General features: G+C 40.3%; 5 non-coding genes across 5 annotated transcripts; all 5 read left to right on the top strand.

The window, feature by feature from the left end:
- Positions 1-347: 347 nt before the first annotated feature.
- LOC142346865 (5S ribosomal RNA) lies at positions 348-466 on the top strand. The gene has a single exon (XR_012759903.1). It is a non-coding gene; the product is annotated as a 5S ribosomal RNA (ribosomal RNA).
- A 4,148-nt stretch (positions 467-4,614) lies between these two features.
- On the top strand, positions 4,615-4,733 carry LOC142346864 (5S ribosomal RNA). The gene has a single exon (XR_012759902.1). It is a non-coding gene; the product is annotated as a 5S ribosomal RNA (ribosomal RNA).
- A 10,734-nt stretch (positions 4,734-15,467) lies between these two features.
- LOC142346988 (5S ribosomal RNA) lies at positions 15,468-15,586 on the top strand. Its single transcript, XR_012760019.1, has one exon. It is a non-coding gene; the product is annotated as a 5S ribosomal RNA (ribosomal RNA).
- A 3,020-nt stretch (positions 15,587-18,606) lies between these two features.
- On the top strand, positions 18,607-18,725 carry LOC142346987 (5S ribosomal RNA). Its single transcript, XR_012760018.1, has one exon. It is a non-coding gene; the product is annotated as a 5S ribosomal RNA (ribosomal RNA).
- A 1,137-nt stretch (positions 18,726-19,862) lies between these two features.
- Positions 19,863-19,981, top strand: LOC142346863 (5S ribosomal RNA). Its single transcript, XR_012759901.1, has one exon. It is a non-coding gene; the product is annotated as a 5S ribosomal RNA (ribosomal RNA).
- Positions 19,982-24,330: the final 4,349 nt, after the last annotated feature.

Below are 24,330 nucleotides of genomic sequence, written 5' to 3'. Positions count from 1 at the left end.
AAAGCAATTCGCCACTGATTTTCCCAATTACCGGCCTAAACCCACTGAAGTCATGCTTCCGGTTCAATGTCCGGTTATACAGGTTCCCCGTACCCAATCTATCTGTGCTTTGTTTTGCTGCCGTTCCACTGTATTGTGGATGGTTGGAAGCAAAAAGTTTGCGCTTTTGTCATAATACACTGTTTGGCTACGAATTGCATAAATTATAACACAACCGTGGCTAAAATTGCATGTATTAAGTGACTATTTTGCAAACCGCAAGGCGGCCAGTTAAAGTAATCCTATATATGAATATAAGACTACAATACAATACTGTTGTATATAAATTCGCTCCCGCTCACGCAAATGCCTACGACCATACCATGTTGAATGCACCGGTTCTCGTCCGATCACCGAAGTTAAGCAACATTGGGCCTGGTTAGTACTTGGATGGGTGACCGCTTGGGAACACCAGGTGTTGTAGGCTTTTTCTTTTGAGTATTCAAACCTCATAGAGTACTTTTATTCGATATTTACACTTTTTAGAGCCTCAAAAAGCCTCGGTGATCGAAAAAGTTAAGCCTCATCGAGCGCGGATACTTTTTTGGAAATGGGTAAAAACTTGTCCAAAATGGTTCGCTGTGCCAGATTTTTTTTTATCCCAAACTATGGCTCAAGTGAAGCATGCCCACAAAAAATGAGCCAATTCGGACTAAAATTGACGATTTGGTGACAAAAACAAAGTTCGGTGATCGAAAAAGTCAAGCCTCATCGAGCGCGGATACTTTTTTGGAAATGGGTAAAAACTTGTCCAAAATGGTTCGCTGTGCCAGATTTTTTTGTTTTATCCCAAACTATGGCTCAAGTGGAGCATGCCCACAAAAAATGAGCCAATTCGGACTAAAATTGACGATTTGGTGATCAAAACAAAGTTCGGTGATCGAAAAAGTTAAGCCGCATCGAGCGCGGATACTTTTTTGGAAATGGGTAAAAACTTGTCCAAAATGGTTCGCTGTGCTAGATTTTTTTGTTTTATCCCAAACTATGGCTCAAGTGGAGCATGCCCACAAAAAAATGAGCCAATTCGGACTAAAATTGACGATTTGGTGACCAAAACAAAGTTCGGTGATCGAAAAAGTTAAGCCTCATCGAGCGCGGATACTTTTTTGGAAATCGGTAAAAACTTGACCAAAACGGTTCGCTGTGCCCAATTTTTTTTATTTTATCCCAAACTATGGCTCAAGTGGAGCATGCCCACAAAAAATGAGCCAATTCGGACTAAAATTGACGATTTGGTGATCAAAACAAAGTTCGGTGATCGAAAAAGTTAAGCCTCATCGAGCGCGGATACTTTTTTGGAAATGGGTAAAAACTTGTTCAAAATGGTTCGCTGTGCCAGATTTTTTCGTTTTATCCCAAACTATGGCTCAAGTGGAGCATGCCCACAAAAAAATGAGCCAATTCGGACTAAAATTGACGATTTGGTGATCAAAACAAAGTTCGGTGATCGAAAAAGTTAAGCCTCATCGAGCGCGGATACTTTTTTGGAAATGGGTAAAAACTTGTCCAAAATGGTTCGCTGTGCCAGATTTTTTTGTTTTATCCCAAACTATGGCTCAAGTGGAGCATGCCCACAAAAAATGAGCCAATTCGGACTAAAATTGACGATTTGGTGACCAAAACAAAGTTCGGTGATCGAAAAAGTTAAGCATCATCGAGCGCGGATACTTTTTTGGAAATGGGTAAAAACTTGTCCAAAATGGTTCGCTGTGCCAGATTTTTTTGTTTTATCCCAAACTGTGGCTCAAGTGGAGCATGCCCACAAAAAATGAGCCAATTCGGACTAAAATTGACGATTTAGTGACCAAAACAAAGTTCGGTGATCGAAAAAGTTAAGCCTCATCGAGCGCGGATACTTTTTTGGAAATCGGTAAAAACTTGACCAAAACGGTTCGCTGTGCCCAATTTTTTTTATTTTATCCCAAACTATGGCTCAAGTGGAGCATGCCCACAAAAAATGAGCCAATTCGGACTAAAATTGACGATTTGGTGATCAAAACAAAGTTCGGTGATCGAAAAAGTTAAGCCTCATCGAGCGCGGATACTTTTTTGGAAATGGGTAAAAACTTGTTCAAAATGGTTCGCTGTGCCAGATTTTTTCGCTGTATCCCAAACTATGGCTCAAGTGGAGCATGCCCACAAAAAATGAGCCAATTCGGACTAAAATTGACGATTTGGTGACCAAAACAAAGTTCGGTGATCGAAAAAGTTAAGCCTCATCGAGCGCGGATACTTTTTTGGAAATGGGTAAAAACTTGTCCAAAATGGTTCGCTGTGCCAGATTTTTTTGTTTTATCCCAAACTGTGGCTCAAGTGGAGCATGCCCACAAAAAATGAGCCAATTCGGACTAAAATTGACGATTTGGTGATCAAAACAAAGTTCGGTGATCGAAAAAGTTAAGCCTCATCGAGCGCGGATACTTTTTTGGAAATGGGTAAAAACTTGTTCAAAATGGTTCGCTGTGCCAGATTTTTTCGTTTTATCCCAAACTATGGCTCAAGTGGAGCATGCCCACAAAAAAATGAGCCAATTCGGACTAAAATTGACGATTTGGTGATCAAAACAAAGTTCGGTGATCGAAAAAGTTAAGCCTCATCGAGCGCGGATACTTTTTTGGAAATGGTAAAAACTTGTCCAAAATGGTTCGCTGTGCCAGATTTTTTTGTTTTATCCCAAACTATGGCTCAAGTGGAGCATGCCCACAAAAAATGAGCCAATTCGGACTAAAATTGACGATTTGGTGACCAAAACAAAGTTCGGTGATCGAAAAAGTTAAGCATCATCGAGCGCGGATACTTTTTTGGAAATGGGTAAAAACTTGTCCAAAATGGTTCGCTGTGCCAGATTTTTTTGTTTTATCCCAAACTGTGGCTCAAGTGGAGCATGCCCACAAAAAATGAGCCAATTCGGACTAAAATTGACGATTTAGTGACCAAAACAAAGTTCGGTGATCGAAAAAGTTAAGCCTCATCGAGCGCGGATACTTTTTTGGAAATCGGTAAAAACTTGACCAAAACGGTTCGCTGTGCCCAATTTTTTTTATTTTATCCCAAACTATGGCTCAAGTGGAGCATGCCCACAAAAAATGAGCCAATTCGGACTAAAATTGACGATTTGGTGATCAAAACAAAGTTCGGTGATCGAAAAAGTTAAGCCTCATCGAGCGCGGATACTTTTTTGGAAATGGGTAAAAACTTGTTCAAAATGGTTCGCTGTGCCAGATTTTTTCGCTGTATCCCAAACTATGGCTCAAGTGGAGCATGCCCACAAAAAATGAGCCAATTCGGACTAAAATTGACGATTTGGTGACCAAAACAATGTTCGGTGATCGAAAAAGTTAAGCCTCATCGAGCGCGGATACTTTTTTGGAAATGGGTAAAAACTTGTCCAAAATGGTTCGCTGTGCCAGATTTTTTTGTTTTATCCCAAACTGTGGCTCAAGTGGAGCATGCCCACAAAAAATGAGCCAATTCGGACTAAAATTGACGATTTGGTGACCAAAACAAAGTTCGGTGATCGAAAAAGTTAAGCCTCATCGAGCGCGGATACTTTTTTGGAAATGGGTAAAAACTTGTCCAAAATGGTTCGCTGTGCCAGATTTTTTTGTTTTATCCCAAACTGTGGCTCAAGTGGAGCATGCCCACAAAAAATGAGCCAATTCGGACTAAAATTGACGATTTGGTGACCAAAACAAAGTTCGGTGATCGAAAAAGTTAAGCCTCATCGAGCGCGGATACTTTTTTGGAAATGGGTGAAAAAACTTGTCCAAAATGGTTCGCTGTGCCAGATTTTTTTATTTTATCCCAAACTATGGCTCAAGTGGAGCGTGCTCACAAAAAATGAGCCAATTCGGACTAAAATTGACGATTTGGTGATCAAAACAAAGTTCGGTGATCGAAAAAGTTAAGCCTCATCGAGCGCGGATACTTTTTGTAAATGACAATTTCAGCAAAAACCATTGCTCCAAACACACCCCATATACTTGTAAAGGCCATTCTAATAGTTCCCCTGCTTGCGTATACTGTATATTTGATATTTGGAACTGTCTCGGAAACATCAATACTAATTGTATAATTTCCCTTTATTAAACTAACTTTTAACTTAATGCAAATCGCTCAGTTCCATTCTTTAGGCTGCACTCCGCTAACGCAGAGCGCATTCGAATAAAACTTATCAAATAGAGTTGATACTTACCTATTTAATAAGTTTATCACAACAATTAGGCTAAAAGCAATTCGCCACTGATTTTCCCAATTACCGGCCTAAACCCACTGAAGTCATGCTTCCGGTTCAATGTCCGGTTATACAGGTTCCCCGTACCCAATCTATCTGTGCTTTGTTTTGCTGCCGTTCCACTGTATTGTGGATGGTTGGAAGCAAAAAGTTTGCGCTTTTGTCATAATACACTGTTTGGCTACGAATTGCATAAATTATAACACAACCGTGGCTAAAATTGCATGTATTAAGTGACTATTTTGCAAACCGCAAGGCGGCCAGTTAAAGTAATCCTATATATGAATATAAGACTACAATACAATACTGTTGTATATAAATTCGCTCCCGCTCACGCAAATGCCTACGACCATACCATGTTGAATGCACCGGTTCTCGTCCGATCACCGAAGTTAAGCAACATTGGGCCTGGTTAGTACTTGGATGGGTGACCGCTTGGGAACACCAGGTGTTGTAGGCTTTTTCTTTTGAGTATTCAAACCTCATAGAGTACTTTTATTCGATATTTACACTTTTTAGAGCCTCAAAAAGCCTCGGTGATCGAAAAAGTTAAGCCTCATCGAGCGCGGATACTTTTTTGGAAATGGGTAAAAACTTGTCCAAAATGGTTCGCTGTGCCAGATTTTTTTTTTATCCCAAACTATGGCTCAAGTGGAGCATGCCCACAAAAAATGAGCCAATTTGGACAGAAATTGACGATTTGGTGACCAAAACAAAGTTCGGTGATCGAAAAAGTTAAGCCTCATCGAGCGCGGATACTTTTTTGGAAATCGGTAAAAACTTGTCCAAAATGGTTCGATGCGCCAGATTTTTTTGTTTTATCCCAAACTGTGGCTCAAGTGGAGCATGCCCACAAAAAAATGAGCCAATTCGGACTAAAATTGACGATTTGGTGACAAAAACAAAGTTCGGTGATCGAAAAAGTTAAGCCTCATCGAGCGCGGATACTTTTTTGGAAATGGGTAAAAACTTGTCCAAAATGGTTCGCTGTGCCAGATTTTTTTGTTTTATACCAAACTATGGCTCAAGTGGAGCATGCCCACAAAAAATGAGCCAATTCGGACTAAAATTGACGATTTGGTGATCAAAACAAAGTTCGGTGATCGAAAAAGTTAAGCCTCATCGAGCGCGGATACTTTTTTGGAAATCGATAAAAACTTGTCCAAAATGGTTCGCTGCGCCAGATTTTTTTGTTTTATCCCAAACTGTGGCTCAAGTGGAGCATGCCCACAAAAAATGAGCCAATTCGGACTAAAATTGACGATTTGGTGACCAAAACAAAGTTCGGTGATCGAAAAAGTTAAGCCTCATCGAGCGCGGACACTTTTTTGGAAATCGGTAAAAACTTGTCCAAAATGGTTCGCTGCGCCAGATTTTTTTGTTTTATCCCAAACTGTGGCTCAGGTGGAGCATGCCCACAAAAAATGAGCCAATTCGGACTAAAATTGACGATTTGGTGACCAAAACAATGTTCGGTGATCAAAAAAGTTAAGCCTCATCGAGCGCGGATACTTTTTTGGAAATGGGTAAAAACTTGTACAAAATGGTTCGTTGTGCCAGATTTTTTTGTTTTATCCCAAACTGTGGCTCAAGTGGAGCATGCCCACAAAAAATGAGCCAATTCGGACTAAAATTGACGATTTGGTGACCAAAACAAAGTTCGGTGATCGAAAAAGTTAAGCCTCATCGAGCGCGGATACTTTTTTGGAAATGGGTAAAAACTTGTCCAAAATGGTTCGCTGTGCCAGATTTTTTTGTTTTATCCCAAACTGTGGCTCAGGTGGAGCATGCCCACAAAAAATGAGCCAATTCGGACTAAAATTGACGATTTGGTGACCAAAACAAAGTTCGGTGATCGAAAAAAAAAGTTAAGCCTCATCGAGCGCGGATACTTTTTTGGAAATCGGTAAAAACTTGTCCAAAATGGTTCGCTGCGCCAGATTTTTTTGTTTTATCCCAAAATGTGGCTCAAGTGGAGCATGCCCACAAAAAAATGAGCCAATTCGGACTAAAATTGACGATTTGGTGACAAAAACAAAGTTCGGTGATCGAAAAAGTTAAGCCTCATCGAGCGCGGATACTTTTTTGGAAATGGGTAAAAACTTGTCCAAAATGGTTCGCTGTGCCAGATTTTTTTGTTTTATCCCAAACTATGGCTCAAGTGGAGCATGCCCACAAAAAATGAGCCAATTCGGACTAAAATTGACGATTTGGTGATCAAAACAAAGTTCGGTGATCGAAAAAGTTAAGCCTCATCGAGCGCGGATACTTTTTTGGAAATCGGTAAAAACTTGTCCAAAATGGTTCGCTGCGCCAGATTTTTTTGTTTTATCCCAAACTGTGGCTCAAGTGGAGCATGCCCACAAAAAATGAGCCAATTCGGACTAAAATTGACGATTTGGTGACCAAAACAAAGTTCGGTGATCGATAAAGTTAAGCCTCATCGAGCGCGGATACTTTTTTGGAAATCGGTAAAAACTTGTCCAAAATGGTTCGCTGCGCCAGATTTTTTTGTTTTATCCCAAACTGTGGCTCAGGTGGAGCATGCCCACAAAAAATGAGCCAATTCGGACTAAAATTGACGATTTGGTGACCAAAACAATGTTCGGTGATCGAAAAAGTTAAGCCTCATCGAGCGCGGATACTTTTTTGGAAATCGGTAAAAACTTGTCCAAAATGGTTCGCTGCGCCAGATTTTTTTGTTTTATCCCAAACTGTGGCTCAGGTGGAGCATGCCCACAAAAAATGAGCCAATTCGGACTAAAATTGACGATTTGGTGACCAAAACAATGTTCGGTGATCAAAAAAGTTAAGCCTCATCGAGCGCGGATACTTTTTTGGAAATGGGTAAAAACTTGTCCAAAATGGTTCGCTGTGCCAGATTTTTTTGTTTTATCCCAAACTGTGGCTCAAGTGGAGCATGCCCACAAAAAATGAGCCAATTCGGACTAAAATTGACGATTTGGTGACCAAAAAAAGTTCGGTGATCGAAAAAGTTAAGCCTCATCGAGCGCGGATACTTTTTTGGAAATCGGTAAAAACTTGTCCAAAATGGTTCGCTGCGCCAGATTTTTTTGTTTTATACCAAACTGTGGCTCAAGTGGAGCATGGAGCATGCCCACAAAAAATGAGCCAATTCGGACTAAAATTGACGATTTGGTGACCAAAACAAAGTTCGGTGATCGAAAAAGTTAAGCCTGATCGAGCGCGGATACTTTTTTGGAAATCGGTAAAAACTTGTCCAAAATGGTTCGCTGCGCCAGATTTTTTTGTTTTATCCCAAACTGTGGCTCAGGTGGAGCATGCCTACAAAAAATGAGCCAATTTGGACTAAAATTGACGATTTGGTGACCAAAACAATGTTCGGTGATCGAAAAAGTTAAGCCTCATCGAGCGCGGATACTTTTTTGGAAATCGGTAAAAACTTGTCCAAAATGGTTCGCTGCGCCAGATTTTTTGTTTTATCCCAAACTGTGGCTCAAGTGGAGCATGCCCACAAAAAATGAGCCAATTCGGACTAAAATTGACGATTTGGTGACCAAAACAAAGTTCGGTGATCGAAAAAGTTAAGACTGATCGAGCGCGGATACTTTTTTGGAAATCGGTAAAAACTTGTCCAAAATGGTTCGCTGCGCCAGATTTTTTTGTTTTATCCCAAACTGTGGCTCAGGTGGAGCATGCCTACAAAAAATGAGCCAATTTGGACTAAAATTGACGATTTGGTGACCAAAACAATGTTCGGTGATCGAAAAAGTTAAGCCTCATCGAGCGCGGATACTTTTTTGGAAATGGGTAAAAACTTGACCAAAATGGTTCGCTGTGCCAGATTTTTTTGTTTTATCCCAAACTGTGGCTCAAGTGGAGCATGCCCACAAAAAATGAGCCAATTCGGACTAAAATTGACGATTTGGTGACCAAAACAAAGTTCGGTGATCGAAAAAGTTAAGCCTGATCGAGCGCGGATACTTTTTTGGAAATGGGTAAAAACTTGTCGAAAATGGTTCGCTGTGCCAGATTTTTTTGTTTTATCCCAAACTGTGGCTCAAGTGGAGCATGCCCACAAAAAATGAGCCAATTCGGACTAAAATTGACAATTTGGTGACCAAAACAAGGTTCGGTGATCGAAAAAGTTAAGCCTCATCGAGCGCGGATACTTTTTTGGAAATTGGTAAAAACTTGTCCAAAATGGTTCGCTGCGCCAGATTTTTTTGTTTTATCCCAAACTGTGGCTCAAGTGGAGCATGCCCACAAAAATTGAGCCAATTCGGACTAAAATTGACGATTTGGTGACCAAAACAAAGTTCAGTGATCGAAAAAGTTAAGCCTCATCGAGCGCGGATACTTTTTTGGAAATGGGTAAAAACTTGTCCAAAATGGTTCGCTGTGCCAGATTTTTTTGGTTTATCCCAAACTATGGCTCAAGTGGAGCATGCCCACAAAAAATGAGCCAATTCGGACAGAAATTGACGATTTGGTGACCAAAACAAAGTTCGGTGATCGAAAAAGTTAAGCCTCATCGAGCGCGGATACTTTTTTGGAAATCGGTAAAAACTTGTCCAAAATGGTTCGCTGCGCCAGATTTTTTTGTTTTATCCCAAACTGTGGCTCAAGTGGAGCATGCCCACAAAAAATGAGCCAATTCGGACTAAAATTGACGATTTGGTGACCAAAACAAAGTTCGGTGATCGAAAAAGTTAAGCCTCATCGAGCGCGGATACTTTTTTGGAAATGGGTAAAAACTTGTCCAAAACGGTTCGCTGTGCCAGATTTTTTTGTTTTATCCCAAACTGTGGCTCAAGTGGAGCATGCCCACAAAAAATGAGCCAATTCGGACTAAAATTGACGATTTGGTGACCAAAACAAAGTTCGGTGATCGAAAAAGTTAAGCCTGATCGAGCGCGGATACTTTTTTGGAAATGGGTAAAAACTTGTCCAAAATGGTTCGCTGTGCCAGATTTTTTTGTTTTATCCCAAACTGTGGCTCAAGTGGAGCATGCCCACAAAAAATGAGCCAATTCGGACTAAAATTGACAATTTGGTGACCAAAACAAGGTTCGGTGATCGAAAAAGTTAAGCCTCATCGAGCGCGGATACTTTTTTGGAAATTGGTAAAACTTGTCCAAAATGGTTCGCTGCGCCAGATTTTTTTGTTTTATCCCAAACTGTGGCTCAAGTGGAGCATGCCCACAAAAATTGAGCCAATTCGGACTAAAATTGACGATTTGGTGACCAAAACAAAGTTCAGTGATCGAAAAAGTTAAGCCTCATCGAGCGCGGATACTTTTTTGGAAATGGGTAAAAACTTGTCCAAAATGGTTCGCTGTGCCAGATTTTTTTGTTTTATCCAAACTATGGCTCAAGTGGAGCATGCCCACAAAAAATGAGCCAATTCGGACAGAAATTGACGATTTGGTGACCAAAACAAAGTTCGGTGATCGAAAAAGTTAAGCCTCATCGAGCGCGGATACTTTTTTGGAAATCGGAAAAAACTTGTCCAAAATGGTTCGCTGCGCCAGATTTTTTTGTTTTATCCCAAACTGTGGCTCAAGTGGAGCATGCCCACAAAAAATGAGCCAATTCGGACTAAAATTGACGATTTGGTGACCAAAACAAAGTTCGGTGATCGAAAAAGTTAAGCCTCATCGAGCGCGGATACTTTTTTGGAAATGGGTGAAAACTTGTCCAAAATGGTTCGCTGTGCCAGATTTTTTTGTTTTATCCCAAACTATGGCTCAAGTGGAGCATGCCCACAAAAAATGAGCCAATTCGGACAGAAATTGACGATTTGGTGACCAAAACAAAGTTCGGTGATCGAAAAAGTTAAGCCTCATCGAGCGCGGATACTTTTTTGGAAATCGGTAAAAACTTGTCCAAAATGGTTCGCTGCGCCAGATTTTTTTGTTTTATCCCAAACTGTGGCTCAAGTGGAGCATGCCCACAAAAAATGAGCCAATTCGGACTAAAATTGACGATTTGGTGACCAAAACAAAGTTCGGTGATCGAAAAAGTTAAGCCTCATCGAGCGCGGATACTTTTTTGGAAATGGGTAAAAACTTGTCCAAAATGGTTCGCTGTGCCAGATTTTTTTGTTTTATCCCAAATGGTGGCTTAAGTGGAGCATGCCCACAACAAATGAGCCAATTCGGACAGAAATTGACGATTTGGTGACCAAAACAAAGTTCGGTGATCGAAAAAGTTAAGCCTCATCGAGCGCGGATACTTTTTTGGAAATCGGTAAAAAATTGTCCAAAATGGTTCGCTGCGCCAGGTTTTTTTGTTTTATCCCAAACTGTGGCTCAAGTGGAGCATGCCCACAAAAAATGAGCCGATTCGAACTAAAATTGCCGATTTGGTGACCAAAACAAAGTTCGGTGATCGAAAAAGTTAAGCCTCATCGAGCGCGGATACTTTTTTGGAAATGGGTAAAAACTTGTCCAAAATGGTTCGCTGTGCCAGATTTTTTTGTTTTATCCAAAACTATGGCTCAAGTGGAGCATGCCCACAAAAAATGTGCCAATTCGGACAAAAATTGACGATTTGGTGACCAAAACAAAGTTCGGTGATCGAAAAAGTTAAGCCTCATCGAGCGCGGATACTTTTTTGGAAATCGGTAAAAACTTGTCCAAAATGGTTCGCTGCGCCAGATTTTTTTGTTTTATCCCAAACTGTGGCTCAAGTGGAGCATGCCCACAAAAAATGAGCCAATTCGGACTAAAATTGACGATTTGGTGACCAAAACAAAGTTCGGTGATCGAAAAAGTTAAGCCTCATCGAGCGCGGATACTTTTTTGGAAATCGGTAAAAACTTGACCAAAACGGTTCGCTGTGCCCAATTTTTTATTTTATCCCAAACTATGGCTCAAGTGGAGCGTGCCCACAAAAAATGAGCCAATTCGGACTAAAATTGACGATTTGGTGATTAAAACAAAGTTCGGTGATCGAAAAAGTTAAGCCTCATCGAGCGCGGATACTTTTTTGGAAATGGGTAAAAACTTGTCCAAAATGGTTCGCTGTGCCAGATTTTTTTGTTTTATCCCAAACTGTGGCTCAAGTGGAGCATGCCCACAAAAAAATGAGCCAATTCGGACTAAAATTGACGATTTGGTGACCAAAACAAGGTTCGGTGATCGAAAAAGTTAAGCCTCATCGAGCGCGGATACTTTTTTGGAAATGGGTAAAAACTTGTCCAAAATGGTTCGCTGCGCCAGATTTTTTTTGTTTTATCCCAAACTGTGGCTCAAGTGGAGCATGCCCACAAAAAATGAGCCAATTCGGACTAATATTGACGATTTGGTGACCAAAACAAAGTTCGGTGATCGAAAAAGTTAAGCCTCATCGAGCGCGGATACTTTTTTGGAAATGGGTAAAAACTTGTCCAAAATGGTTCGCTGTGCCAGATTTTTTTGTTTTATCCCAAACTATGGCTCAAGTGGAGCATGCCCACAAAAAATGAGCCAATTCGGACAGAAATTGACGATTTGGTGACCAAAACAAAGTTCGGTGATCGAAAAAGTTAAGCCTCATCGAGCGCGGATACTTTTTTGGAAATCGGTAAAAACTTGTCCAAAATGGTTCGCTGTGCCAGATTTTTTTGTTTTATCCCAAACTGTGGCTCAAGTGGAGCATGCCCACAAAAAATGAGCCAATTCGGACTAAAATTGACGATTTGGTGACCAAAACAAAGTTCGGTGATCGAAAAAGTTAAGCCTCATCGAGCGCGGATACTTTTTTGGAAATCGGTAAAAACTTGTCCAAAATGGTTCGCTGTGCCAGATTTTTTTGTTTTATCCCAAACTGTGGCTCAAGTGGAGCATGCCCACAAAAAATGAGCCAATTCGGACTAAAATTGACGATTTGGTGATCAAAACAAAGTTCGGTGATCGAAAAAGTTAAGCCTCATCGAGCGCGGATACTTTTTTGGAAATGGGTAAAAACTTGTCCAAAATGGTTCGCTGTGCCAGATTTTTTTGTTTTATCCCAAACTGTGGCTCAAGTGGAGCATGCCCACAAAAAATGAGCCAATTCGGACTAATATTGACAATTTGGTGACCAAAACAAAGTTCGGTGATCGAAAAAGTTAAGCCTCATCGAGCGCGGATACTTTTTTGGAAATGGGTAAAAACTTGTCCAAAATGGTTCGCTGTGCCAGATTTTTTTGTTTTATCCCAAACTATGGCTCAAGTGGAGCATGCCCACAAAAAATGAGCCAATTCGGACAGAAATTGACGGTTTGGTGACCAAAACAAAGTTCGGTGATCGAAAAAGTTAAGCCTCATCGAGCGCGGATACTTTTTTGGAAATCGGTAAAAACTTGTCCAAAATGGTTCGCTGTGCCAGATTTTTTTGTTTTATCCCAAACTGTGGCTCAAGTGGAGCATGCCCACAAAAAATGAGCCAATTCGGACTAAAATTGACGATTTGGTGACCAAAACAAAGTTCGGTGATCGAAAAAGTTAAGCCTCATCGAGCGCGGATACTTTTTTGGAAATCGGTAAAAACTTGTCCAAAATGGTTCGCTGTGCCAGATTTTTTTGTTTTATCCCAAACTGTGGCTCAAGTGGAGCATGCCCACAAAAAATGAGCCAATTCGGACTAAAATTGACGATTTAGTGATCAAAACAAAGTTCGGTGATCAAAAAAGTTAAGCCTCATCGAGCGCGGATACTTTTTTGGAAATCGGTAAAAACTTGACCAAAACGGTTCGCTGTGCCAAATTTTTTTTATTTTATCCCAAACTATGGCTCAAGTGGAGCGTGCCCACAAAAAATGAGCCAATTCGGACTAAAATTGACGATTTGGTGATCAAAACAAAGTTCGGTGATCGAAAAAATTAAGCCTCATCGAGCGCGGATACTTTTTTGGAAATCGGTAAAAACTTGTCCAAAATGGTTCGCTGTGCCAGATTTTTTTGTTTTATCCCAAACTGTGGCTCAAGTGGAGCATGCCCACAAAAAATGAGCCAATTCGGACTAAAATTGACGATTTGGTGACCAAAACAAAGTTCGGTGATCGAAAAAGTTAAGCCTCATCGAGCGCGGATACTTTTTTGGAAATCGGTAAAAACTTGACCAAAACGGTTCGCTGTGCCCAATTTTTTTTATTTTATCCCAAACTACGGCTCAAGTGGAGCGTGCCCACAAAAAATGAGCCAATTCGGACTAAAATTGACGATTTGGTGATCAAAACAAAGTTCGGTGATCGAAAAAGTTAAGCCTCATCGAGCGCGGATACTTTTTTGGAAATCGGTAAAAACTTGTCCAAAATGGTTCGCTGCGCCAGATTTTTTTGTTTTATCCCAAATTGTGGCTCAAGTGGAGCATGCCCACAAAAAATGAGCCAATTCGGACTAAAATTGACGATTTGGTGACCAAAACAAAGTTCGGTGATCGAAAAAGTTAAGCCTCATCGAGCGCGGATACTTTTTTGGAAATGGGTAAAAAATTGTCCAAAATGGTTCGCTGTGCCAGATTTTTTTGTTTTATCCCAAACTATGGCTCAAGTGGAGCATGCCCACAAAAAATGAGCCAATTCGGACAGAAATTGACGATTTGGTGACCAAAACAAAGTTCGGTGATCGAAAAAGTTAAGCCTCATCGAGCGCGGATACTTTTTTGGAAATCGGTAAAAACTTGTCCAAAATGGTTCGCTGTGCCCAATTTTTTTATTTTATCCCAAACTATGGCTCAAGTGGAGCGTGCCCACAAAAAATAAGCCAATTCGGACTAAAATTGACGATTTGGTGATCAGAACAAAGTTCGGTGATCGAAAAAGTTAAGCCTCATCGAGCGCGGATACTTTTTTGGAAATCGGTAAAAACTTGTCCAAAATGGTTCGCTGCGCCAGATTTTTTTGTTTTATCCCAAACTGTGGCTCAAGTGGAGCATGCCCACAAAAAATGAGCCAATTCGGACTAAAATTGACGATTTGGTGACCAAAACAATGTTCGGTGATCGAAAAAGTTAAGCCTCATCGAGCGCGGATACTTTTTTGGAAATGGGTAAAAACTTGTCCAAAATGGTTCGCTGTGCCAGATTTTTTTGTTTTATCCCAAACTGTGGCTCAAGTGGAGCATGCCCACAAAAAATGAGCCAATTCGGACAGAAATTGACGATTTGGTGACCAAAACAAAGTTCGGTGATCGAAAAATTTAAGCCTCATCGAGCGCGGATACTTTTTTGGAAATCGGTAAAAACTTGTCCAAAATGGTTCGCTGCGCCAGATTTTTTTGTTTTATCCCAAACTGTGGCTCAAGTGGAGCATGCCCACAAAAAATGAGCCAATTCGGACTAAAATTGACGATTTGGTGACCAAAACAAAGTTCGGTGATCGAAAAAGTTAAGCCTCATCGAGCGCGGATACTTTTTTGGAAATCGGTAAAAACTTGACCAAAACGGTTCGCTGTGCCCAATTTTTTTATCTTATCCCAAACTATGGCTCAAGTGGAGCGTGCCCACAAAAAATGAGCCAATTCGGACTAAAATTGACGATTTGGTGATCAAAACAAAGTTCGGTGATCGAAAAAGTTAAGCCTCATCGAGCGCGGATACTTTTTGTAAATGACAATTTCAGCAATAACCATTGCTCCAAACACACCCCATATACTTGTAAAGGCCATTCTAATAGTTCCCCTGCTTGCGTATACTGTATATTTGATATTTGGAACTGTCTCGGAAACATCAATACTAATTGTATAATTTCCCTTTATTAAACTAACTTTTAACTTAGTGCAAATCGCTCAGTTCCATTCTTTAGGCTGCACTCCGCTAACGCAGAGTGCATTCAAATAAAAGTTATCAAATAGAGTTGATACTTACCTATTTAATAAGTTTATCACAACAATTAGGCTAATAGCAATTCGCCACTGATTTTCCCAATTACCGGCCTAAACCCACTGAAGTCATGCTTCCGGTTCAATGTCCGGTTATACAGGTTCCCCGTACCCAATCCATCTGTGCTTTGTTTTGCTGCCGTTCCACTGTATTGTGGATGGTTGGAAGCAAAAAGTTTGCGCTTTTGTCATAATAAACTGTTTGGCTACGAATTGCATAAATTATAACACAACCGTGGCTAAAATTGCATGTATTAAGTGACTATTTTGCAAACCGCAAGGCGGCCAGTTAAAGTAATCCTATATATGAATATAAGACTACAATACAATACTGCTGTATATAAATTCGCTCCCGCTCACGCAAATGCCTACGACCATACCATGTTGAATGCACCGGTTCTCGTCCGATCACCGAAGTTAAGCAACATTGGGCCTGGTTAGTACTTGGATGGGTGGCCGCTTGGGAACACCAGGTGTTGTAGGCTTTTTCTTTTGAGTATTTAAACCTCATAGAATACTTTTATTCGATATTTACACTTTTTAGAGCCTCAAAAAGCCTCGGTGATCGAAAAAGTTAAGCCTCATCGAGCGCGGATACTTTTTTGGAAATGGGTAAAAACTTGTCCAAAATGGTTCGCTGTGCCAGATTTTTTTTGTTTTATCCCAAACTATGGCTCAAGTGGAGCATGCCCACAAAAAATGAGCCAATTCGGACAGAAATTGACGATTTGGTGACCAAAACAAAGTTCGGTGATCGAAAAAGTTAAGCCTCATCGAGCGCGGATACTTTTTTGGAAATCGGTAAAAACTTGTCCAAAATGGTTCGCTGCGCCAGATTTTTTTGTTTTATCCCAAACTGTGGCTCAAGTGGAGCATGCCCACAAAAAATGAGCCAATTCGGACTAATATTGACGATTTGGTGACCAAAACAAAGTTCGGTGATCGAAAAAGTTAAGCCTCATCGAGCGCGGATACTTTTTTGGAAATCGGTAAAAACTTGTCCAAAATGGTTCGCTGTGCCAGATTTTTTTGTTTTATCCCAAACTGTGGCTCAAGTGGAGCATGCCCACAATAAATGAGCCATTTCGGACTAAAATTGACGATTTGGTGACCAAAACAAAGTTCGGTGATCGAAAAAGTTAAGCCTCATCGAGCGCGGATACTTTTTTGGAAATCGGTAAAAACTTGACCAAAACGGTTCGCTGTGCCCAATTTTTTTTATTTTATCCCAAACTATGGCTCAAGTGGAGCATGCCCACAAAAAATGAGCCAATTCGGACTAAAATTGACGATTTGGTGACCAAAACAAAGTTCGGTGATCGAAAAAGTTAAGCCTCATCGAGCGCGGATACTTTTTTGGAAATCGGTAAAAACTTGACCAAAACGGTTCGCTGTGCCCAATTTTTTTTATTTTATCCCAAACTATGGCTCAAGTGGAGCGTGCCCACAAAAAATGAGCCAATTCGGACTAAAATTGACGATTTGGTGATCAAAACAAAGTTCGGTGATCGAAAAAGTTAAGCCTCATCGAGCGCGGATACTTTTTTGGAAATCGGTAAAAACTTGTCCAAAATGGTTCGCTGCGCCAGAGTTTTTTGTTTTATCCCAAATTGTGGCTCAAGTGGAGCATGCCCACAAAAAATGAGCCAATTCGGACTAAAATTGACGATTTGGTGACCAAAACAAAAGTTCGGTGATCGAAAAAGTTAAGCCTCATCGAGCGCGGATACTTTTTTGGAAATGGGTAAAAACTTGTCCAAAATGGTTCGCTGTGCCAGATTTTTTTGTTTTATCCCAAACTATGGCTCAAGTGGAGCATGCCCACAAAAAATGAGCCAATTCGGACAGAAATTGACGATTTGGTGACCAAAACAAAGTTCGGTGATCGAAAAAGTTAAGCCTCATCGAGCGCGGATACTTTTTTGGAAATCGGTAAAAACTTGTCCAAAATGGTTCGCTGTGCCCAATTTTTTTATTTTATCCCAAACTATGGCTCAAGTGGAGCGTGCCCACAAAAAATAAGCCAATTCGGACTAAGATTGACGATTTGGTGATCAGAACAAAGTTCGGTGATCGAAAAAGTTAAGCCTCATCGAGCGCGGATACTTTTTTGGAAATCGGTAAAAACTTGTCCAAAATGGTTCGCTGCGCCAGATTTTTTTGTTTTATCCCAAACTGTGGTTCAAGTGGAGCATGCCCACAAAAAATGAGCCAATTCGGACTAAAATTGACGATTTGGTGACCAAAACAAAGTTCGGTGATCGAAAAAGTTAAGCCTAATCGAGCGCGGATACTTTTTTGGAAATGGGTAAAAACTTGTCCAAAATGGTTCGCTGTGCCAGATTTTTTTGTTTTATCCCAAACTATGGCTCAAGTGGAGCATGCCCACAAAAAATGAGCCAATTCGGACAGAAATTGACGATTTGGTGACCAAAACAAAGTTCGGTGATCGAAAAAGTTAAGCCTCATCGAGCGCGGATACTTTTTTGGAAATCGGTAAAAACTTGTCCAAAATGGTTCGCTGCGCCAGATTTTTTTGTTTTATCCCAAACCGTGGCTCAAGTGGAGCATGCCCACAAAAAATGAGCCAATTCGGACTAAAATTGACGATTTGGTGACCAAAACAAAGTTCGGTGATCGAAAAAGTTAAGCCTCATCGAGCGCGGATACTTTTTTGGAAATCGGTAAAAACTTGACCAAAACGGTTCGCTGTGCCCAATTTTTTTATCTTATCCCAAACTATGGCTCAAGTGGAGCGTGCCCACAAAAAATGAGCCAATTCGGACTAAAATTGACGATTTGGTGATCAAAACAAAGTTCGGTGATCGAAAAAGTTAAGCCTCATCGAGCGCGGATACTTTTTGTAAATGACAATTTCAGCAATAACCATTGCTCCAAACACACCCCATATACTTGTAAAGGCCATTCTAATAGTTCCCCTGCTTGCGTATACTGTATATTTGATATTTGGAACTGTCTCGGAAACATCAATACTAATTGTATAATTTCCCTTTATTAAACTAACTTTTAACTTAGTGCAAATCGCTCAGTTCCATTCTTTAGGCTGCACTCCGCTAACGCAGAGTGCATTCAAATAAAACTTATCAAATAGAGTTGATACTTACCTATTTAATAAGTTTATCACAACAATTAGGCTAATAGCAATTCGCCACTGATTTTCCCAATTACCGGCCTAAACCCACTGAAGTCATGCTTCCGGTTCAATGTCCGGTTATACAGGTTCCCCGTACCCAATCCATCTGTGCTTTGTTTTGCTGCCGTTCCACTGTATTGTGGATGGTTGGAAGCAAAAAGTTTGCGCTTTTGTCATAATAAACTGTTTGGCTACGAATTGCATAAATTATAACACAACCGTGGCTAAAATTGCATGTATTAAGTGACTATTTTGCAAACCGCAAAGCGGCCAGTTAAAGTAATCCTATATATGAATATAAGACTACAATACAATACTGCTGTATATAAATTCGCTCCCGCTCACGCAAATGCCTACGACCATACCATGTTGAATGCACCGGTTCTCGTCCGATCACCGAAGTTAAGCAACATTGGGCCTGGTTAGTACTTGGATGGGTGGCCGCTTGGGAACACCAGGTGTTGTAGGCTTTTTCTTTTGAGTATTTAAACCTCATAGAATACTTTTATTTGATATTTACACTTTTTAGAGCCTCAAAAAGCCTCGGTGATCGAAAAAGTTAAGCCTCATCGAGCGCGGATACTTTTTTGGAAATGGGTAAAAACTTGTCCAAAATGGTTCGCTGTGCCAGATTTTTTTTGTTTTATCCCAAACTATGGCTCAAGTGGAGCATGCCCACAAAAAATGAGCCAATTCGGACAGAAATTGACGATTTGGTGACCAAAACAAAGTTCGGTGATCGAAAAAGTTAAGCCTCATCGAGCGCGGATACTTTTTTGGAAATCGGTAAAAACTTGTCCAAAATGGTTCGCTGCGCCAGATTTTTTTGTTTTATCCCAAACTGTGGCTCAAGTTGAGCATGCCCACAAAAAATGAGCCAATTCGGACTAAAATTGACGATTTGGTGACCAAAACAAAGTTCGGTGATCGAAAAAGTTAAGCCTCATCGAGCGCGGATACTTTTTGTAAATGACAATTTCAGCAATAACCAATGCTCCAAACACACCCCATATACTTGTAAAGGCCATTCTGATAGTTCCCCTGCTTGCGTATACTGTATATTTGATATTTGGAGCTGTCTCGGAAACATCAATACTAATTGTAAAATTTCCCTTTATTAAACTAACTTTTAACTTAGTGCAAATCGCTCAGTTCCATTCTTTAGGCTGCACTCCGCTAACGCAGAGTGCATTCAAATAAAACTTATCAAATAGAGTTGATACTTACCTATTTATTAAGTTTATCACAACAATTAGGCTAAAAGCAATTCGCCACTGATTTTCCCAATTACCGGCCTAAACCCACTGAAGTCATGCTTCCGGTTCAATGTCCGGTTATACAGGTTCCCCGTACCCAATCCATCTGTGCTTTGTTTTGCTGCCGTTCCACTGTATTGTGGATGGTTGGAAGCAAAAAGTTTGCGCTTTTGTCATAATACACTGTTTGGCTACGAATTGCATAAATTATAACACAACCGTGGCTAAAATTGCATGTATTAAGTGACTATTTTGCAAACCGCAAGGCGGCCAGTTAAAGTAATCCTATATATGAATATAAGACTACAATACAATACTGTTGTATATAAATTCGCTCCCGCTCACGCAAATGCCTACGACCATACCATGTTGAATGCACCGGTTCTCGTCCGATCACCGAAGTTAAGCAACATTGGGCCTGGTTAGTACTTGGATGGGTGACCGCTTGGGAACACCAGGTGTTGTAGGCTTTTTGTTTTGAGTATTCAAACCTCATAGAATACTTTTATTCGATATTTAAACTTTTTAGAGCCTCAAAAAGCCTCGGTGATCGAAAAAGTTAAGCCTCATCGAGCGCGGATACTTTTTTGGAAATGCGTAAAAACTTGTCAAAAATGGTTCGCTGTGCCAGACTTTTTTGTTTTATCCCAAACTATGGCTCAAGTGAAGCATGCCCACAAAAAATGAGCCAATTCGGACAGAAATTGACGATTTAGTGACCAAAACAAAATTCGGTGATCGAAAAAGTTAAGCCTCATCGAGCGCGGATACTTTTTTGGAAATCGGTAAAAACTTGTCCAAAATGGTTCGCTGCGCCAGATTTTTTTGTTTTATCCCAAACTGTGGCTCAAGTGGAGCATGCCCACAAAAAATGAGCCAATTCGGACTAAAATTGACGATTTGGTGACCAAAACAAAGTTCGGTGATCGAAAAAGTTAAGCCTCTTCGAGCGCGGATACTTTTTTGGAAATCGGTAAAAACTTGACCAAAACGGTTCGCTGTGCCCAATTTTTTTATTTTATCCCAAACTATGGCTCAAGTGGAGCGTGCCCACAAAAAATGAGCCAATTCGGACTAAAATTGACGATTTGGTGATCAAAACAAAGTTCGGTGATCGAAAAAGTTAAGCCTCATCGAGCGCGGTTACTTTTTGTAAATGACAATTTCAGCAATAACCATTGCTCCAAACACACCCCATATACTTGTAAAGGCCATTCTAATAGTTCCCCTGCTTGCGTATACTGTATATTTGATATTTGGAACTGTCTCGGAAACATCAATACTAATTGTATAATTTCCCTTTATTAAACTAACTTTTAACTTAATGCAAATCGCTCAGTTCCATTCTTTAGGCTGCACTCCGCTAACGCAGAGTGCATTCAAATAAAACTTATCAAATAGAGTTGATACTTACCTATTCAATAAGTTTATCACAACAATTAGGCTAAAAGCAATTCGCCACTGATTTTCCCAATTACCGGCCTAAACCCACTGAAGTCATGCTTCAGTGGGTCATGCTTCCAAAAAGATATTTACACTTTTTAGAGCCTCAAAAAGCCTCGGTGATCGAAAAAGTTAAGCCTCATCGAGCGCGGATACTTTTTTGGAAATGGGTAAAAACTTGTCCAAAATGGTTCGCTGTGCCAGATTTTTTTGTTTTATCCCAAACTATTGCTCAAGTGGAGCATGCCCACAAAAAATGAGCCAATTCGGACAGAAATTGACGATTTGGTGACCAAAACAAAGTTCGGTGATCGAAAAAGTTAAGCCTCATCGAGCGCGGATACTTTTTTGGAAATCGGTAAAAACTTGTCCAAAATGGTTCGCTGCGCCAGATTTTTTTGTTTTATCCTAAACTGTGGCTCAAGTGGAGCATGCCCACAAAAAATGAGCCAATTCGGACTAAAATTGACGATTTGGTGACCAAAACAAAGTTCGGTAATCGAAAAAGTTAAGCCTCATCGAGCGCGGATACTTTTTTGGAAATCGGTAAAAACTTGACCAAAACGGTTCGCTGTGCCCAATTTTTTTATTTTATCCCAAACTATGGCTCAAGTGGAGCGTGCCCACAAAAAATGAGCCAATTCGGACTAAAATTGACGATTTGGTGATCAAAACAAAGTTCGGTGATCGAAAAAGTTAAGCCTCATCGAGCGCGGATACTTTTTTGGAAATCGGTAAAAACTTGTCCAAAATGGTTCGCTGCGCCAGATTTTTTTGTTTTATCCTAAACTGTGGCTCAAGTGGAGCATGCCCACAAAAAATGAGCCAATTCGGACTAAAATTGACGATTTGGTGACCAAAACAAAGTTCGGTAATCGAAAAAGTTAAGCCTCATCGAGCGCGGATACTTTTTTGGAAATCGGTAAAAACTTGACCAAAACGGTTCGCTGTGCCCAATTTTTTTATTTTATCCCAAACTATGGCTCAAGTGGAGCGTGCCCACAAAAAATGAGCCAATTCGGACTAAAATTGACGATTTGGTGATCAAAACAAAGTTCGGTGATCGAAAAAGTTAAGCCTCATCGAGCGCGGATACTTTTTGTAAATGACAATTTCAGCAATAACCATTGCTCCAAACACACCCCATATACTTGTAAAGGCCATTCTAATAGTTCCCCTGCTTTCGTATACTGTATATTTGATATTTGGAACTGTCTCGGAAACATCAATACTAATTGTATAATTTCCCTTTATTAAACTAACTTTTAACTTAATGCAAATCGCTCAGTTCCATTCTTTAGGCTGCACTCCGCTAACGCAGAGTGCATTCAAATAAAACTTATCAAATAGAGTTGATACTTACCTATTTAATAAGTTTATCACAACAATTAGGCTAAAAGCAATTCGCCACTGATTTTCCCAATTACCGGCCTAAACCCACTGAAGTCATGCTTCAGTGGGTCATGCTTCCAAAAAGATATTTACACTTTTTAGAGCCTCAAAAAGCCTCGGTGATCGAAAAAGTTAAGCCTCATCGAGCGCGGATACTTTTTTGGAAATGGGTAAAAACTTGTCCAAAATGGTTCGCTGTGCCAGATTTTTTTGTTTTATCCCAAACTATGGCTCAAGTGGAGCATGCCCACAAAAAATGAGCCAATTCGGACAGAAATTGACGATTTGGTGACCAAAACAAAGTTCGGTGATCGAAAAAGTTAAGCCTCATCGAGCGCGGATACTTTTTTGGAAATCGGTAAAAACTTGTCCAAAATGGTTCGCTGCGCCAGATTTTTTTGTTTTATCCTAAACTGTGGCTCAAGTGGAGCATGCCCACAAAAAATGAGCCAATTCGGACTAAAATTGACGATTTGGTGACCAAAACAAAGTTCGGTGATCGAAAAAGTTAAGCCTCATCGAGCGCGGATACTTTTTTGGAAATCGGTAAAAACTTGACCAAACCGGTTCGCTGTGCCCAATTTTTTTATTTTATCCCAAACTATGGCTCAAGTGGAGCGTGCCCACAAAAAATGAGCCAATTCGGACTAAAATTGACGATTTGGTGATCAAAACAAAGTTCGGTGATCGAAAAAGTTAAGCCTCATCGAGCGCGGAAACTTTTTGTAAATGACAATTTCAGCAATAACCATTGCTCCAAACACACCCCATATACTTGTAAAGGCCATTCTAATATTTCCCCTGCTTGCGTATACTGTATATTTGATATTTGGAACTGTCTCGGAAACATCAATACTAATTGTATAATTTCCCTTTATTAAACTAACTTTTAACTTAGTGCAAATCACTCAGTTCCATTCTTTAGGCTGCACTCCGCTAACGCAGAGTGCATTCAAATAAAACTTATCAAATAGAGTTGATACTTACCTATTTAATAAGTTTATCACAACAATTAGGCTAAAAGCAATTCGCCACTGATTTTCCCAATTACCGGCCTAAACCCACTGAAGTCATGCTTCAGTGGGTCATGCTTCCAAAAAGATATTTACACTTTTTAGAGCCTCAAAAAGCCTCGGTGATCGAAAAAGTTAAGCCTCATCGAGCGCGGATACTTTTTTGGAAATGGGTAAAAACTTGTCCAAAATGGTTCGCTGTGCCAGATTTTTTTGTTTTATCCCAAACTATGGCTCAAGTGGAGCATGCCCACAAAAAATGAGCCAATTCGGACAGAAATTGACGATTTGGTGACCAAAACAAAGTTCGGTGATCGAAGAAGTTAAGCCTCATCGAGCGCGGATACTTTTTTGGAAATCGGTAAAAACTTGTCCAAAATGGTTCGCTGCGCCAGATTTTTTTGTTTTATCCCAAACTGTGGCTCAAGTGGAGCATGCCCACAAAAAATGAGCCAATTCGGACTAAAATTGACGATTTGGTGACCAAAACAAAGTTCGGTGATCGAAAAAGTTAAGCCTCATCGAGCGCGGATACTTTTTTGGAAATCGGTAAAAACTTGACCAAAACGGTTCGCTGTGCCCAATTTTTTTATTTTATCCCAAACTATGGCTCAAGTGGAGCGTGCCCACAAAAAATGAGCCAATTCGGACTAAAATTGACGATTTGGTGATCAAAACAAAGTTCGGTGATCGAAAAAGTTAAGCCTCATCGAGCGCGGATACTTTTTGTAAATGACAATTTCAGCAATAACCATTGCTCCAAACACACCCCATATACTTGTAAAGGCCATTCTAATAGTTCCCCTGTTTGCGTATACTGTATATTTGATATTTGGAACTGTCTCGGAAACATCAATACTAATTGTATAATTTCCCTTTATTAAACTAACTTTTAACTTAGTGCAAATCGCTCAGTTCCATTCTTTAGGCTGCACTCCGCTAACGCAGAGTGCATTCAAATAAAACTTATC

This window comes from Convolutriloba macropyga, chromosome 9, assembly GCF_964194025.1.
Source record: "Convolutriloba macropyga chromosome 9, txConMacr16.3, whole genome shotgun sequence".
In the NCBI taxonomy this organism is placed as follows: Eukaryota; Metazoa; Xenacoelomorpha; order Acoela; family Convolutidae; genus Convolutriloba; species Convolutriloba macropyga.
This window is presented reverse-complemented; position numbering and strand designations above follow the sequence as displayed.